Raw genomic sequence first — 15,372 nt, forward strand, 5'->3', positions numbered from 1 at the left:
CGATTGTCACCAGATGTGATATACCTTTAAGGTATATCCCTTCTTACCTCTGATCCTTTAAAAGGCATCCTCTGACATCACTTCCTTGCCTGATTATTGATGCTTTTCAGCTCTGCAGCTGAACGCTGTGTCTATTTACTCAGGTCAAGTTCATTTTGCTGTCAAAGGCTTTAACTGAAGATATTACCTGTTACTACATTATTTAGACCTGGTTCTGAATAATTATAAGAAGACTTACTTTTACTTTGCTTATCCCTTTTTGCCTAAGCTCCGGATCACATCAGAATACTGTTTTTCAACATTGCTTCAGCTCCTCTGATGCTGTAACCCGAAACCGGAAGTGAGTCACACATTCACTCTATCTCTCCCTGCAGCTTAAGGTAGCTGCTTTCACAGCTCTCAGGTAAACTTTTGGCTGTTAACTCTGTATTCAGTCTGCTCAGAATACCATCAACGGATAAGGTAATTTGTCATATATTCTTGTTTGCAACGCATCTTTTTACCAACCACTTATGCCTTGCACTGTATTAAAGCTGTAAACTCACTTGGAACTAGAAATACAGCTCAGTGTGAATGTGATTGTAAATATGTTATGAGTGAATGTGTGTGAAGTATTTGCTATAACTAACGGTTGGAGTATGCTATCTATCCATTCAGACAGTTTTTCACAAAGTGAACCTATACCGGAGACTATGGGGCGACCCTTAACGTCCTCCAAAGATTTATGCACCTTCGGAAGAACGTGAAAAATAGGTGTAATAGGTTGTTGAACATACAGAAAATTGAATGTGTCTTGATCTAAATGACCGGCCGCTAGACCTCTGTCCAAAAGCAACTTCACTTTGTGAAAAACTGTCTGAACTGATAGATAGCATATTCCAACTGTTAGTTTTAAAACTTCCAAGCCATTTAAGAGACACAAAACAGGTATTACAAAGGTAATCAATTTCAGTGGAATCAAAATGACTGTTGGTTGACAGTGGACGTAGTCTCACTGTATTCTTCAATCCCACACCAAGTGGGCTTATGAGCGATTGAATACTATCTAACTAATTGCACAGACTATACTCCCACCTTTGTAAGTTATCTGATTGAAGTAACAAATTTCCTTCTGACCCATAACTATTTTACTTTCCAAGATAACTATTACCTCCAAATCCGTGGGACCGCCATGGGGGCAAAGTTTGCTCCTTCTTATGCAAACTTGACCGTGGGTTGGTGGGAGTCCCTCTTTGTTTATGGTGACAAAAATCCTTTGATCTCAGATATTCGTACTTATTGTTGCTATATAGATGACCTTCTTTTGGTCTGGTCTGGTGACAATCGCCAAATTGGAGATTTTATGATTTATCTTAATGATAATCCTTGTAGTCTCAAGTTTACCCATGAGTATAATGATGAGAAAATTAACTTTCTTGACATCACTCTAATATCTAATTATACTAACAACAAAGTTGAGACCCCAATATATAGAAAACCCATATCAGGTAACACCATCCTTCATGGAAAAAGTCATCACCCCAAACAGGTCCCCTATTCTATCATCAAAGGGTAATTAATTAGAGCCAAACACAACTGCAGTAATCAAATGGATTTTGAAACACAAAGTAAAGACCTTACTAGGAGATTCTTAGATAGGGGTTACAAAAACCACACAATCCAAAAAGCAAAGACAGAGGTTGATGGTATCAGTCGTGATTCTCTTCGGAAAGATCGTGTGAGAAATATTCAATCTAAGTATTCTCCTGATAGAGTAACTTTTGATACTCAATTCTCGTCTGAATACCATCAAATATGAAATGTAGTTAGAAGACATTTTCCAATGCTCTTGGCTGATGATAAATTACAAACAAGGTTGTAACTTCTCTTATCGTAAGAGAGTTACCTTAGGAAACTTACTTTCACCGAGTGAACTTAAGAGTGATAGGCCTACCAGCTCTCGGCTTCAGGTTAAAGGGATGCATAAGTGTGGCTACAGCCACTGCATCCCTTGTGGCTTTGGAAGTATGTCTAAAACTTTTGAGTCGAATGTTAATGGTAAAAGGTATGAACTCGACACCTGTGTCAATTGCAAATCAAAAAATGTAGTGTACATGATTTGGTGTACCTGCAATAATAAACAGTACATAGGTTGCACAACACGGGAGGTCAGAGAGAGAATCAGACAACACCTTTCTAACATCAAAAGACAGGATGGTTGTTCTGAGTTGGCTAACCATTTTATATTGGAACACAACAGTGTCAATAAAACACTAAGATGGATGTTTATCAAACTAGTTAAACTTCCTAGACGAGGGGGTGTTATGAGTAAATTACTTTTTAAACGTGAAGCCTTCTGGATTTTCACTTTGGATACACGCATACCAAAAGGTTTTAATTCATCATTTGATTTGATTAATTTTTGGGAATAATAGTCCAACTTATTATGTACTGCATACTGAATTTTCCAATACTAAAACCAATGAGAACATGTTCAGTCAAGGCACAGTCACTGAATTTTCAGCACTTATACTCTCTGTATGTGCGTTAATTAAATATTTTTCTACCTAATTCTATATCATTTCATATTAGAATAATAATTTCTTGTACTTAATCTGGGTAGTTTTGAGCTAATATCATTTTTTGCCTGTGTAACATATATTGATTTTGTCTTAAGCCGAAGTGTTACTATCTTAAGTAACTTCTTCTTCTATCCCCACATTCCACCTTAATTCAGGTAATAGGTATGGTTAGTCGCATGTTAAGAATTAACCTATGAGTGAGAGACATGCCCTATTTATTTTAATGGTGTCTTAGAATGAATTACGCTTATGAGTAAGGCTTAACAGCCGAAACATGTAAGGCGTATTTCTTTGGCTTTGCATACCGCTTGTTAATTTTAAAGTGACTTCAATAAACGGACTTTTTAACTTTTATGAAGATGTGCCAGATTTTGCTTTTTCTTTGAGATATATAAGCATATACATATTTATATTTACTGGGAGCACACCACTCCCACCAACTTCAAAACCCCAAAACTACCTAGTGAGTTTCTTTTTTATTTAAGCAAAATTCTAAAAAAATTATAATGCCATCTATTTTGTGGGCATTTGGGGCATTTTTATAAAATTAACCAGAGATCCGATCTCTGGTTAATTTTCTGAGCGCTAATTGCTACCGCAAGCTCTTGGTAGCAATAACTAGACACTTGTAATGGCTGGTTATTTAACGTTTTTAGCAGTCCACTTGTAATCTAGCCCTTTGTGTATGACTTCAATAAAATGACTTTTTAACTTTTATGAAGATGTGCCAGGTTTTGCTTTTTCTTTGAGAAGTCTACCTCTTTTCCTGTCGAGCAAGGCACCTTCGAGATTTTCATTCTGGATCAGCTGTTGGATGTGACGTTTCTCAAGAGCAACACTATTGGGCAACAACCGGAGGAGTGTGTGTCACGTGTAACCCGGATGCAACACGGAGCCCGGGCTAAGGGATTGCAGGAGCGCATACTGGAAGTTACTGTCAGCCATTGAAGTGCTCAGTCCTGTCGTGCATAGAAGTCCAATTACTAAGGGTGTTGAGTTATCGTCCTGAGTTTTTGTGACTTTCTTTTGCTGTATGCAGGTTGCGCTTAAAATCCTTGGCACATTATATGGGAACTTTTGATACCTTTGAATGTACATGTATGCGCTCCATTTCCCCACCATTGTTATTACACACTCTATCTCTACTGTGGACGGAGCTGGTTTGGTTATATCCTTTTCTTTGCTGTGGATTATATGCTTATATACATATATATTTATGTGCTAATATGTGTATATACACATATTAACACATAAATATAAATGTATATCAGCATATACATATATATTTACAAATGCTGCAATAGCTGCTTGACTTACCCCCTTAGCTGTGCTTAGGTTCTGATGCTGTCTCTGACAGCATCAGATCGAGGCTCCCATTGGAGCCTATGGAAGTGCACTGTCATGAGTGCAATTCTTCCTAGCGTGAGCTCGAGTTCGCATTGCTGTTAACTTATCAACAATAATGCAATATCTAGAGCTGACAGATGAATATTATATTTATCAGTTTTAGGTTGTTTCCCAGTAGTTTTGATCACAATAACAAGAACTTAACAACAAAAAAACACATTTTTGGGAAGTTTTTTATTGAAAACTCGCTGATGGCCAATAGATTTAATTTGCCTTTTCCATCTGTAAAACTGATAAAAAAAAGATTAGCTAGATTACGAATGGTGCATTAACTGTTGTACGCGATTGATAAGGGGTTTATCACGGCTCTTTGTGCGTGTCAGAAGTAACCTGCGTATCAAAACTTGATTTAAAGTACAGGTACACTCATAATAACACTGTCTAATAAAAATTATTTTAATAAAATGTGGTCTTAGGCATCAAAAGGACAGTGAAGTAGCTGAAAACTTGTTAAAGTAAAATTATGCAATATTCATATTTAATAAAGTGTTTAACTATGTATTTACTGTAAATATATTTTACATTCCAATGTTCTTCACATAGGAGAATATGTTCTTTTTTTTTTTTAAATAGATATTCCTTTATATATCTGTATATATCTATAAATATAAATACATATACAACCCCAATTCCGAAAACGTTTAGACAGTATGGAAAATGCAAAAAAACAAACAAAAAGAGTAATTTGAAAATTCATTTCACCCTGTACTTTTTTAAAAACACATTATTTTATATTTTACTTTGTGAATTTAATGTATTTTTGAAAATATACACTCATTTCAAATATGATGACTGCAACACATTCCAAAAAATTTGTGATAGTCGACTGTTTACCACTGTGTAACATCACGTTTTCTTTTAATAATACAGTAAGGTAAATATACCTATATGAAGTGCGCACAGATAACAATAAGTTAAAATATGAAATATAGCAATTCAAAGTGTAAGAGAGTCCAAAGTGTAGTCCTCCAATAGGCAGACCCTACCCACAGTGAATCGCAAAGTAATGAGGCAGCACTCCCAAAGATGGTGAATGGTAATGAAAAAGTCCTGGAAAAACAAGAGAGAGGTGCCTAATGGTGTAATAACGTTAATCCCATGCACATATATGGACAGACAAATGGAAACTCACAGATTTCGAAAGCACACACAGTGCTATAAACAACAGGCCGAGACCTCACAGTCGCTCGACAGACTCACTCCCAGAAACACTCGATCAGTCACGTGGGGAAGCGTCAACGAATCACTTTGGATCTCGCTAGATAAATTAGCAGAGGTATCCGGTACAGTGATTCAATTCCAGCGTATAGTGAGGGCACAGCTCGGGGTCCGGGAAATCACCCAGATCAAATATTAGAAAATTAGCGTGATTGATAATAATTTTATTAAAATATAAAAACAGCAATGCGTTTCTCGGCTACATGGGCCGTTTCATCAGGCTCTGATCTTTAAAAATAACACACTCTTTAAATACCCTCCTCTATCCAATCACAAAAGGGCATCGATACACACACCCCTCTCTGAAGGTTCCGCCTCTTACAACTTTTAATATGATTTGTATGCTATGGGCTAATATCAGGGGCGGACTGACAAATCAGGCAAATCGGCCCTTGCCCGAGGGCCCTGCATCTTAGAGGGGCCACTGCAGGCATGCATTATGCGGCAGAAGAATTAGGATTTTTTTTTTAATTAAAATGTATTATTTTTATTGGGCTTGCTGGATTCTGGATTTTGTGGGCAGCGGGAACTTTCTGGGGGTGGGGGCCAGGCAGGGGGCACTCTCACGTGTGTGTGGATGGTCATGGAGGAGAGCTGGGGCCGGTGTGATCTCTATGTGTCGGCTCATCAATGCAGAGTCAGACTCAGTACTGCAGACATGTGTATTGTGTCTTTAGGCAGCAAGTGTGAGAAGGAGCCTGGAGTCAGGAGGAGGCAAAGAGTCTGAGCAGAGGCGAGTGGGGGTGGGAGAGAGGCAAAGAGTTGTCACTGGTTAGTGTAATACAGAACAGATAAACACCGGGCCCTGAATCCTTCATTCTATCTTCTCTGTTCCTGTTCTTACTGCCTGCGTTTGCTTAAACTGCCTCTCTAGTTTCCGCTCCTATGCTACTTTCATCAGCTGCCCTGCTGTTACACCCAGTGACCCATTCATGTATAGCTCTTTTGAAGTTACGGAATACATTGTTGATTGTTGGAGAACTTGGAGTTGAAAGCAGTGTCAATGTGAGTGTGTGTATATGATAATAAATTAGATGACCCTATCTGCAGTTTTGTTGTGCAGGCACTTAGCATTCACTGTTATAAATAAGGGGTCAGTAACACCACAGTATACTTAGTCTCAGATACTTTGCATTCTTTGCAAGCTGGCCCAGACACATAATATTAGGCACTTTGTTTTCACAATAATATATTTCTGATGAGCTTTCTGTCCAGAAGAGATTGATGTCAAATCAATGTAATTTTAACTGTCCTGATCTGTGTGTTTATATATGTATGCTGTGTGTAGACATATAGATAATAAATAAAAAGGTAACAAAGCAGATTAATAACATACTCATAGAAAGTAGATGCAAAATAATAATACCCATATATTAGATATGATCATGACTTGTAATGCCCGAACTACACCCACCAATGACAAATACCTAGACTGTAATAAATCATGGCATTTACTAGATGCAAATGGTAAACATGCATCGCAATGCTACAAGTCCTACAGGTCAAAACAATATAAAAGTACTGACATGAGAGTACAGATGGTTACATATATGTAATCTTGAATCGCACTATATCAATCGTGACATAAATTCCAAAAAATGATAATAACGAAATGCTTCCACTGTTTATGAAAAATAATAAATAAAACTAAAAATCAATCAATTAATTGCTAATATATATTGAAATAAAATAAAATAATACAGTGATGAAATCAACACTAAGACAATGAATTATTATACTGTTTCATGTGTATGTTAAATAATACATACAAAGTAACATATAATATAATGTGAAATAGTGTTGACCCTTAATGGGGTGGCAGCATACAATATTAACATTGCTCAATTGTCAAATGTTTAAACAAAGATGACAGTATATAAACTTAATAAAACATGTATATAAACAAATCCCCATCATTTCATAGTGAAAACAAAGCAGTGCTATGTATCAGAGAAACATATATTTAAAAAGAATAAAAAAAAATATATATCAATCAGGGGGACCATTGCATAATTCTGGTGATTTACTTTATATAGAAATCTAGATAATATATGCTGAGTCAATGGAAAGCCGTCAGATCCACATTCATATTGAGACCCGAAGGATACAAGGTTCTAAATTTGTGGATCCAGTAGGTCTCTCTCAGTCTCAGCCTATAGAATCTATTATACAAATGTGATTTTTCAATAAACTCAATAGGCAAAATAGTAAAGCACTCCAGGTTACCTTGATGCTTCAGATTACAATGTCTAGAGACACAATGCAATTTGAAATAATTTTTCATATTTCATAGTGCTCTGACCATCTGTGGCTCAGGCATCTACAGGTATGGCCAACGTACTGAATGCCACAAATGCAGGATAGAAGATATATCACATAGCTGGGCACACAAGATATGTTACCAGCTATGGGATAGATCCTCTTAGTAACAGACAATCGAAATACAGATTTGCCATGTTCAATGTGTGCACACATTTTATACCTCCTAGCCCCACATCTGACAACCTCCTTTCTAGGCCTATGGCAATTAACTGTGCCAGTAGTATTAATAGTCTTAGTATGTTAACCACTTTGCTAGGTACTAGAATGGTTTTTAAGTTTGGTGCCTTTTTAAAGACCAACACTGGCTTTTCATCTATCAAATTTCCCAAAATGGGGTGTTTTTTGAGGATCTTCTAATGTTTGTTTATTATTTCTCTAATTTTTATTGTGATTACAATTATATTGTGTTATTAACATAGTTTTATTATATGGGTTGTTCATAAAGTAAAGTAATCCGCCCTATTGTCATTCTTTGCTCTTGTATACCAATATTCAATTATTTTAGTTGGATAACCTTTTTCCTGAAATCTTTTTTTCAAGACTAGACTCTGTGCTTCATAATCTTGTATAGTACTACAATACCTCTGTACTCTTTTAAATTGCCTATATGGGACGTTTTTCTATCAAAGGTAGTAGTGGTTGCTTGCAAAGTCTTGGTAACCATAGCAATCAACAGTCTTGACATCAATGGTACTAATGACATTCCTATCCTGATTGATTCTTAAATCAAGATCAAGAAAAACTATTGAATTTTGGTGAACACAGCTAGTAAATATGAATCCTCTGTTATTCCTATTAAGATGACTTACAAAAGAGGTAGCTGGTTCTTCATTACCCCTCCAGACAAAGATCATATCATCTATATATCTGCCATAGAATACCAGGCTTGCACTGAAAGAGGAGTCATAAATATATTCCTGTTTTAATTGCCCCCATGAACAGGTTAGCATAACTGGGGGTGAACCTGGTACCCATGGCAGTCTCCTTTATCTGGAGGTAAAATTAATCCTGATAGACAAAATAATTGTGTCTCTGGATGAAATATATCAATTGTAGAATGAATTGCTTTTGGACCTCAGGTATATACCAATCTTTCTCTAAATATCTAGATACTGCCAATACCCCCATATCATGGGGAATATTAGAGTATAGGGCCTGAACATCGCAAGTTATCCATAAGTGTTCAGGAGGAATTTGAAGTGTTTTTAATATGTTAATAAGGTCAGAAGAGTCCCTAATATAAGAATCTAAACCCATACATATTTTTGTAAGAAAAAAATCGAAATAGGAGGAGACATTGTCAGTTAAACTACCTATGCCAGCTATGATGGGATGAACAGGGGGGCAGATAGGGTCTTTATGGACTTTGGGAAGGTGATAATAGAAGGCATGGTTCAGTTCTTTAGGAACTAAATATTCTCTTTCTTTTTTTTTATACCATGCCTTCTCCGTATGCAAAGTCGATAATCCCATTAAGAGTAGCTAAAAATTGGCTGGTTGGATCACCATCTAGACGTATATAATAGGAATCATCCTGCAGAATCCTCCAGGCCTCTCTAAGATAATCATCTAAATTCTGTAGGACGATCCCTCCGCCCTTGTCAGCCTGTCTAATCACTAAGCTGGTATCATTTTTTAGAGATTTCAGAGCTCTTTTTTCATTAGGGTATAGATATGATTTCTCTATTCGATTTTTTGGGATCAAATTGAAATCCTCACTCACCAAATCTTTAAAAAATTCGATATGTGCATTATTGCTTTGTCTCAGACCAAAATTGGATTTGTTCTTAAAATGTGTTTGAATGAAACCATCACATAATTTGTCCATGAGGGTAACAGGTTCATGCACTGTAATGTTATTACCACGTAATCTAGTATCCATGTTATCTGTTAAGATGGGCAGTATAGCATCATCTTTCAATTTCTTCTCAGCAAAGTATTTTTGTAATGATAACTTTTGAGTAAATCTATGAAGATCTGCAAAAATATTGAACATATTATGTTTATTGGAGGGACTGAAAGACAAACCCTTACCTAGCACTCTAATTTTGTCATTCGAAAGAGTATGAGAGGAAACGTTAAAAATGCCTTTACTTAGTCCCTGTAGTCTCCCCTTTTTTTTTTTTTTTTAAGATTTTTATTGAGGTAACAAGAAACATGTTACATACATAAAGCATGTTACGTATGTATAAATAGTCAAAATAATCATCAATAACAAGGACATCTAGCCCCCCCCCCTCAACTATAGGACCTTTAGTAAACATCTCTAGGCATTATAATAAAGAGTGCAATCAAGCATATATATGTATTATAAGTATCTCCTCGTTACCTAATACATCTAGTTTGCTGTCCAACTACCAGATTAGTCATAGTTAGAGTCTCTGGCAACAATGGTGTGAGAAGAGAACATTGATCATTGTAACATTTACAATCTTACACTAGGTGATTATGTCCTCCACTACACCCAGATAGAGGAGGGAGGACAGAAGAAGAGGGGAGAGGGGCAGTGGGGAGGAGAGAAGAGAGAGAGAAAGAAGAAAAAAAGGGGGGGGGGGAGAAATAGGCCCATACGGTAGCGGGTCCTAGGAAGAGCATCTTAGGTAATTCTAGTGCAGTACTATGGGTTTTAAACCTTACCTTGATCTCTGGCCTAAGAAACCATATGTCCCAAATTCTCCAGTACAAGTCTAGTTTGTCTATTTTTTGGTAAAACCCTCTTTTCATTGTGGCAAATGAGTCAACTGTTGTCAAAACACTACTGAAAGGGGGGTGTCTGTTTCCAGGTTCTAGCAATTTAAATTTTAGTAGGTGCATATATGAAAGTGGCTAGGTGTCTCAGAGTTTTAGGAATGTTCGGTGGAAAAATGTTAACAAGGGCCAGTTTAGGATCCTTCCGGATCGGGATCCCCACAGAATTGCACAGTTGGAATACCTCGTCCCACAACGCCGCTACTTTAGGGCATGACCACCAAATATCCGAACCTACGTGTCCACACTCTCTCCAGCATATCGATGAGTGGGGAGGTGGACATCTGTTCAAGTTGTAGGGGGGTATAGTGCCACCATAATGTGACCTTGACATAAAGCTCTATAGAGTTAGCGCAGTGGAGTGTTTTTTTTTTGTGATTGAAAAGGCTTGTGCCCATATTTTGTCAGAGATTTTGGTTTTTAGGCCTTGTTCCCAGGCTTTCAGTGACCAAGCATCTCCTGCAACTACATCTTTCATGATGAAGTTATAGTGGTAATTGAGGGGTTTAATCAGATTGGAACCTGCCAACCACCTCTGCTGACACGTGCTCTGTTGTATAAGTTCTGATTTTGGGAATTCCCAACTAGTCAGAAATGTATGGAGTCTGAGTCATTCGAAATGAAACCAAGATGGGGGCAGATCATAATCTACATTAGGAATGTCCGCGGGTTTTAGTGCATTCTGTAAGTACAGTTTGGATACATTTGTAAGGCCCCATGTTCTCCAATGTGAGACATGGGAGTCCCCTTAATAATCCTGGAATAGAATGGATCAGAGAAGGATAGGGGGCTATTTTGGTTTAGTTGCAAAGGGATTTTCAGCAATCTAAGTTCTGTTTAGTAATCTTGTTATGGATGTTAACTCTATTAGGCCTAGATTTAGAGTTCGGCGGTAGATGGGCTGTTAACGCCACGCGTGTTTATGTCTAACGCACGTCAATGTTTGACTCCGATATTTAGAGTTAAGATAAGACCATCTAACGATGCTCCTAACGCGTGTATGTCACACGCGTAATCCTGCCCGCGTTAGACAGTCTCCCATAGAGATCAATGGGAAAGCAAAAAAATTGCCTTTTTTAATCTAACACTCGATCTCGCGAGAATACGCACAGCTCGGTCATATGACGCATACCACATCATGCACAACAATAACACGCCGCAAATGTCACAACAACAATCAATCAACAAAGCACACAAGCATTACACATTCACAAGCGGGGGAAGTTTTAATACTATTTATACGGGGAATACGCATATACTTTAAGATGCGGAAAATCGCACAATAACAACAAGGATTAAAAAAGAGATACATACACTACAAACAAAATCGCATTCAATATCATTATATATTATGAAAAACATACATATACAACACTTCACGAAGAACACACCATCGCAAATTCACATTTAATAAGAATACTTTTGGACAATGAAAGCTAAAACGAACACTATGACATCATCGCATTCTACACATTCCACAAATACCAACTCGAAATGAGCATGCGCAAATTCACACACCTAATACACATTGCAATAATATTAATTGCTAATAAAGCACACCTGAACACTAATTACAATGGAAATTGGGACATCATTAAACATTTACACAGGGTATATAAGCACCACACAAGCATGGCTTCTTTGACTGTGTTGCTGGTGGGTCTTTGGAGATTGGAGGTTTAAGAATAGAGAGTTAGCGAATTTTTGAGAGTGAGTTAGTGTTAGCGTGAGAGAGTCAGTTGGTAGTGTTAGCGTGAGAGAGTCAGTTGGTAGTGTTAGCGTGAGAGAGTGAGTGAGTTAGTGGGAGTTAGTGGGAGTGGGAGAGAGTCTGTTAGTGGGAGCGTGAGTGAGTTAGTGGGAGTTATTAGTGAGAGTTGTTAGTGGGAGCGTCAGTTAGTGGTAGTTAGTGAGCGTTAGTGGGAGTGTTTGTTAGTGAGAATTAGAAGTAGTGTGAGTTAGCGAGCGAGTGATTTATCTGTACACTTAACACATTTACACGCAAACACATTCAATACATACATACACTTATCAATAACACTACATACACTCCATACCCCCTACCCCCTCATACTACACTCCATACCCCATTCCTTGTAGTCCCATTCCCTTTCATCCCATTTACTCTGATCCCATACCCCATACCCATCCCATACCCATCCCCTAGTTACATTTAGTTTACATATCCTCCTTTTAGTCTTATTCTTTTCGTTTATTTAAATACTCCTTACCCTCTTTGTTTTTTTACATCCCTCACACTTTAAGCACCTTTTTTGTCTTTTTAGTTCTTTATTTTGACCCCCTTTCATTTCATCACACTCACTTTTTGTTTGATTATTTGGGGTTTAGTTTAGGGAGGAGATGGAGGCCAGGCAGGGGACAGGTAGAGGGGGGAGTAGAGGGAGGGGGAGAGGAACAGGGCAGGAAGGGGGGCAGGAAGGGGGGCAGGAAGCGGGGGTGGAAGCGGTGGGTGGACCCAGCCACTTGGTTCAAGATGACCAAGTGGCTGGGCCCAGTGGCGGTCAGAGTAGGGCTTCACAGTCCGGGAAACAGAGGGCATCGTCACAGGGGAAGGCCAAGGTGACTAGGGAGGCGAGGTTTACGATGGAGGAGAAGGAGGCCCTCGTAGAGGCCTATATGGCCAGGCATAGGATGCTGCAGCACCAAAAGACCACCCCGACTGAGAAGAGGAGGCTCTGGAACGAGATTAGGAATGCAGTCAATGCAGTGGGTGGCCTGAACCGGGATATGGATTCTATCAAACATCGGTACCGGGACTGTAAACTTGAACTTAAAAAAAAGTTAAGCCTGGAGGCCCGACATGCCGCAGGGACCGGTGGCGGCCCTGCCCTTGAAATGGAGTACTGCCGATGGGAGGAAATGTTGCGGCCCAGCATCTCCGAGGTGGAAGTAGTCGGTATCGGAGGAATCGATACCGGGAACCTGCCACTCTCATCTGACGGTAAGCTCATTGAACAATAATTTCACATACGAATGTATTTCAATGGACACTATACGCAAACATTTACTGTCATGATTGAGGTAGCGAATACAATTTGACAAAACATTCAAATGTACTTAAATTACCTAATTAGATTCATTCTTGAGATATATTTTAATGAAGAAATAGCCATGCACACGGTGAAACAATCACAGGAGGCAGCTATATTCACCTAACAATCAGCATCTTAGAAGCATATTTATATATGCTTTTCAGCAAAGAATATCCAGAGAATGAAGCTAATTAGATAAGAAAAGTACATTCGAAAGTTGATACTAAATGTATGCTTCTAAATCATGAAAGATAAAACATTGGGTTTCATGTGTTAAGGATCAGATTAATGCTATTACGCTGTTTACACGCATTCTATTACTTTGCGGTTACATCAGTATCTAGGCTATAGGTTAGGTGTGCATTTAAACAGACTGAAAACAAACGCTAAAACATTCACATTGACCACAGATATCACAAACACGGTTTAGAAAAAGCGGAAATCGTATTGATTGTTTGTTAGATTTCAAAGTGGATTAATGATTCTGCATTTGTAATTGTATCGTAAGCTAAGTCATTTAAACCTTTATTTGCAAATATGCTAATATATATATATTTTTTTTTTTTTTTTTTTTTATATACAGAGTCTGGGGACGAGGCAGCACAGCCTCCTGCATCTCCCCGGGATGAGAGTGGTGGTGAGGAATTCCCACTTCGGAGGGAAGAGGCCCCCCGTGAGGAACAGCGCACGGGAGATGATGAAGAGGCCCCGGAAGCACAGGAGGATCCCGCTGAACCCGCGGAACCCGCGGAACCCGAGGTCCCTCAAAGACCCGCACTCCGCCGTGCACGGGCACCCCGCCGTGCACGGGTTCAACAGGCACAACAAGAGGAAATAGCGGAGGTGCGGGTTCTACTGGAGTACATAGACCAGATGCGTACCTCCCGGATAGAAAACATAGAAGGACGACGCAGAATACTTGATGGCCAGAATCAAATTATTCAAGGACAAAATGAAATAATCAGCATACTGAATAGAATACAAGAAGGACAAACAAGAATGTTTCAGCTTCATCAAGAAATGTTCACTTTTTTCCGGGAGGCGCATGCTGGTCTACTTCCTGTTGCTGGGCCTCTTGTTGCTGGGCCTCTTGCTGCTGGGCCATCTCCTCCTGCCGGCCCATCTCATACTCCTCCTCAGCCATCTACTCCTCCTCCTCCTCCTCAGCCATCTACTCCTCCTCCTCCTCAGCCATCTTCTCCTCCTCATCCATCTTCTCCTCCTCAGCCATCTACTCCTCACCTTGGTCGTCCCAGTACTCTTCCTTCCACTCCTCCCACAACAGCTCCAAGGAGGACTCTTCAGAGTCGGCAGTTGCCTCTCCCAGAGCCTCAGCCCCGTGGGAAGAGGGGAAGGAAGAGGAAGTAAGTATTTTTTTCCATCTTCAAATTATTTTTTTATGTAATGTGTAATGGATAGGTATGTGATGATGTGGTTTTCATACACTTGTGGACCACACTCTGTATATAATCGACTTCTATGGGACCGGGTCCATGGAGGAAGATTGTTTGCAGAGTGTGGGTTATAAGTGTGTGAAAACCACATCATCACATACCTATCCTTGTTCATGATATTGATTGGTTTCTGTGATGTGATGTCCAAACTGTTTCCCGAATCGCTAACTAAATTACCATAACAATTATCCATGATGGCATATTACTGTTTGAATGCCAATAACACAGCTTAAAGGGACAGTCAGAAAATTATTGATTACAAAGAAAACACTGTATTACGCATTATAAAGTTGGAAACAACAAAACATGGAGAAATACATGTGTGACTTATGTGCTTACCCTTGTATCTATGACTATGAAAAATGACCACTTATTTGTTGTTCTGACATAACAACATTTTAGATATCAATTATCAATACATGGTCAATAATATGCTGTATGAGCACAAGGTTTTACATATACAAATGCTATCCAAATGCCCTCTAGTGCTCAAATTGTATAATGATTACAAGCACTCTTCAAGATTGAAGAAATGAGCACACCAACCTCATAGGTTTAGATAGCAAATTTAAATAAACACAGACAAATGTTCAATTGTTGAGAAACATTTTA

General features: G+C 38.6%; 1 long non-coding RNA gene across 1 annotated transcript in view; it reads left to right on the top strand.

Moving 5' to 3' along the window:
* Positions 1–408: 408 nt before the first annotated feature.
* Positions 409–15,372, top strand: part of LOC128663059 (uncharacterized) — a 228,846-nt gene continuing 213,882 nt past the window's right edge. Inside the window, exon 1 of the long non-coding RNA XR_008402828.1 lies at positions 409–462. This is a non-coding gene — a long non-coding RNA (uncharacterized LOC128663059). The remainder of the gene's footprint in view (positions 463–15,372) is intronic.

This window comes from Bombina bombina, chromosome 6 (genome assembly GCF_027579735.1).
Source record: "Bombina bombina isolate aBomBom1 chromosome 6, aBomBom1.pri, whole genome shotgun sequence".
Lineage (NCBI taxonomy): Eukaryota > Metazoa > Chordata > Amphibia > Anura > Bombinatoridae > Bombina > Bombina bombina.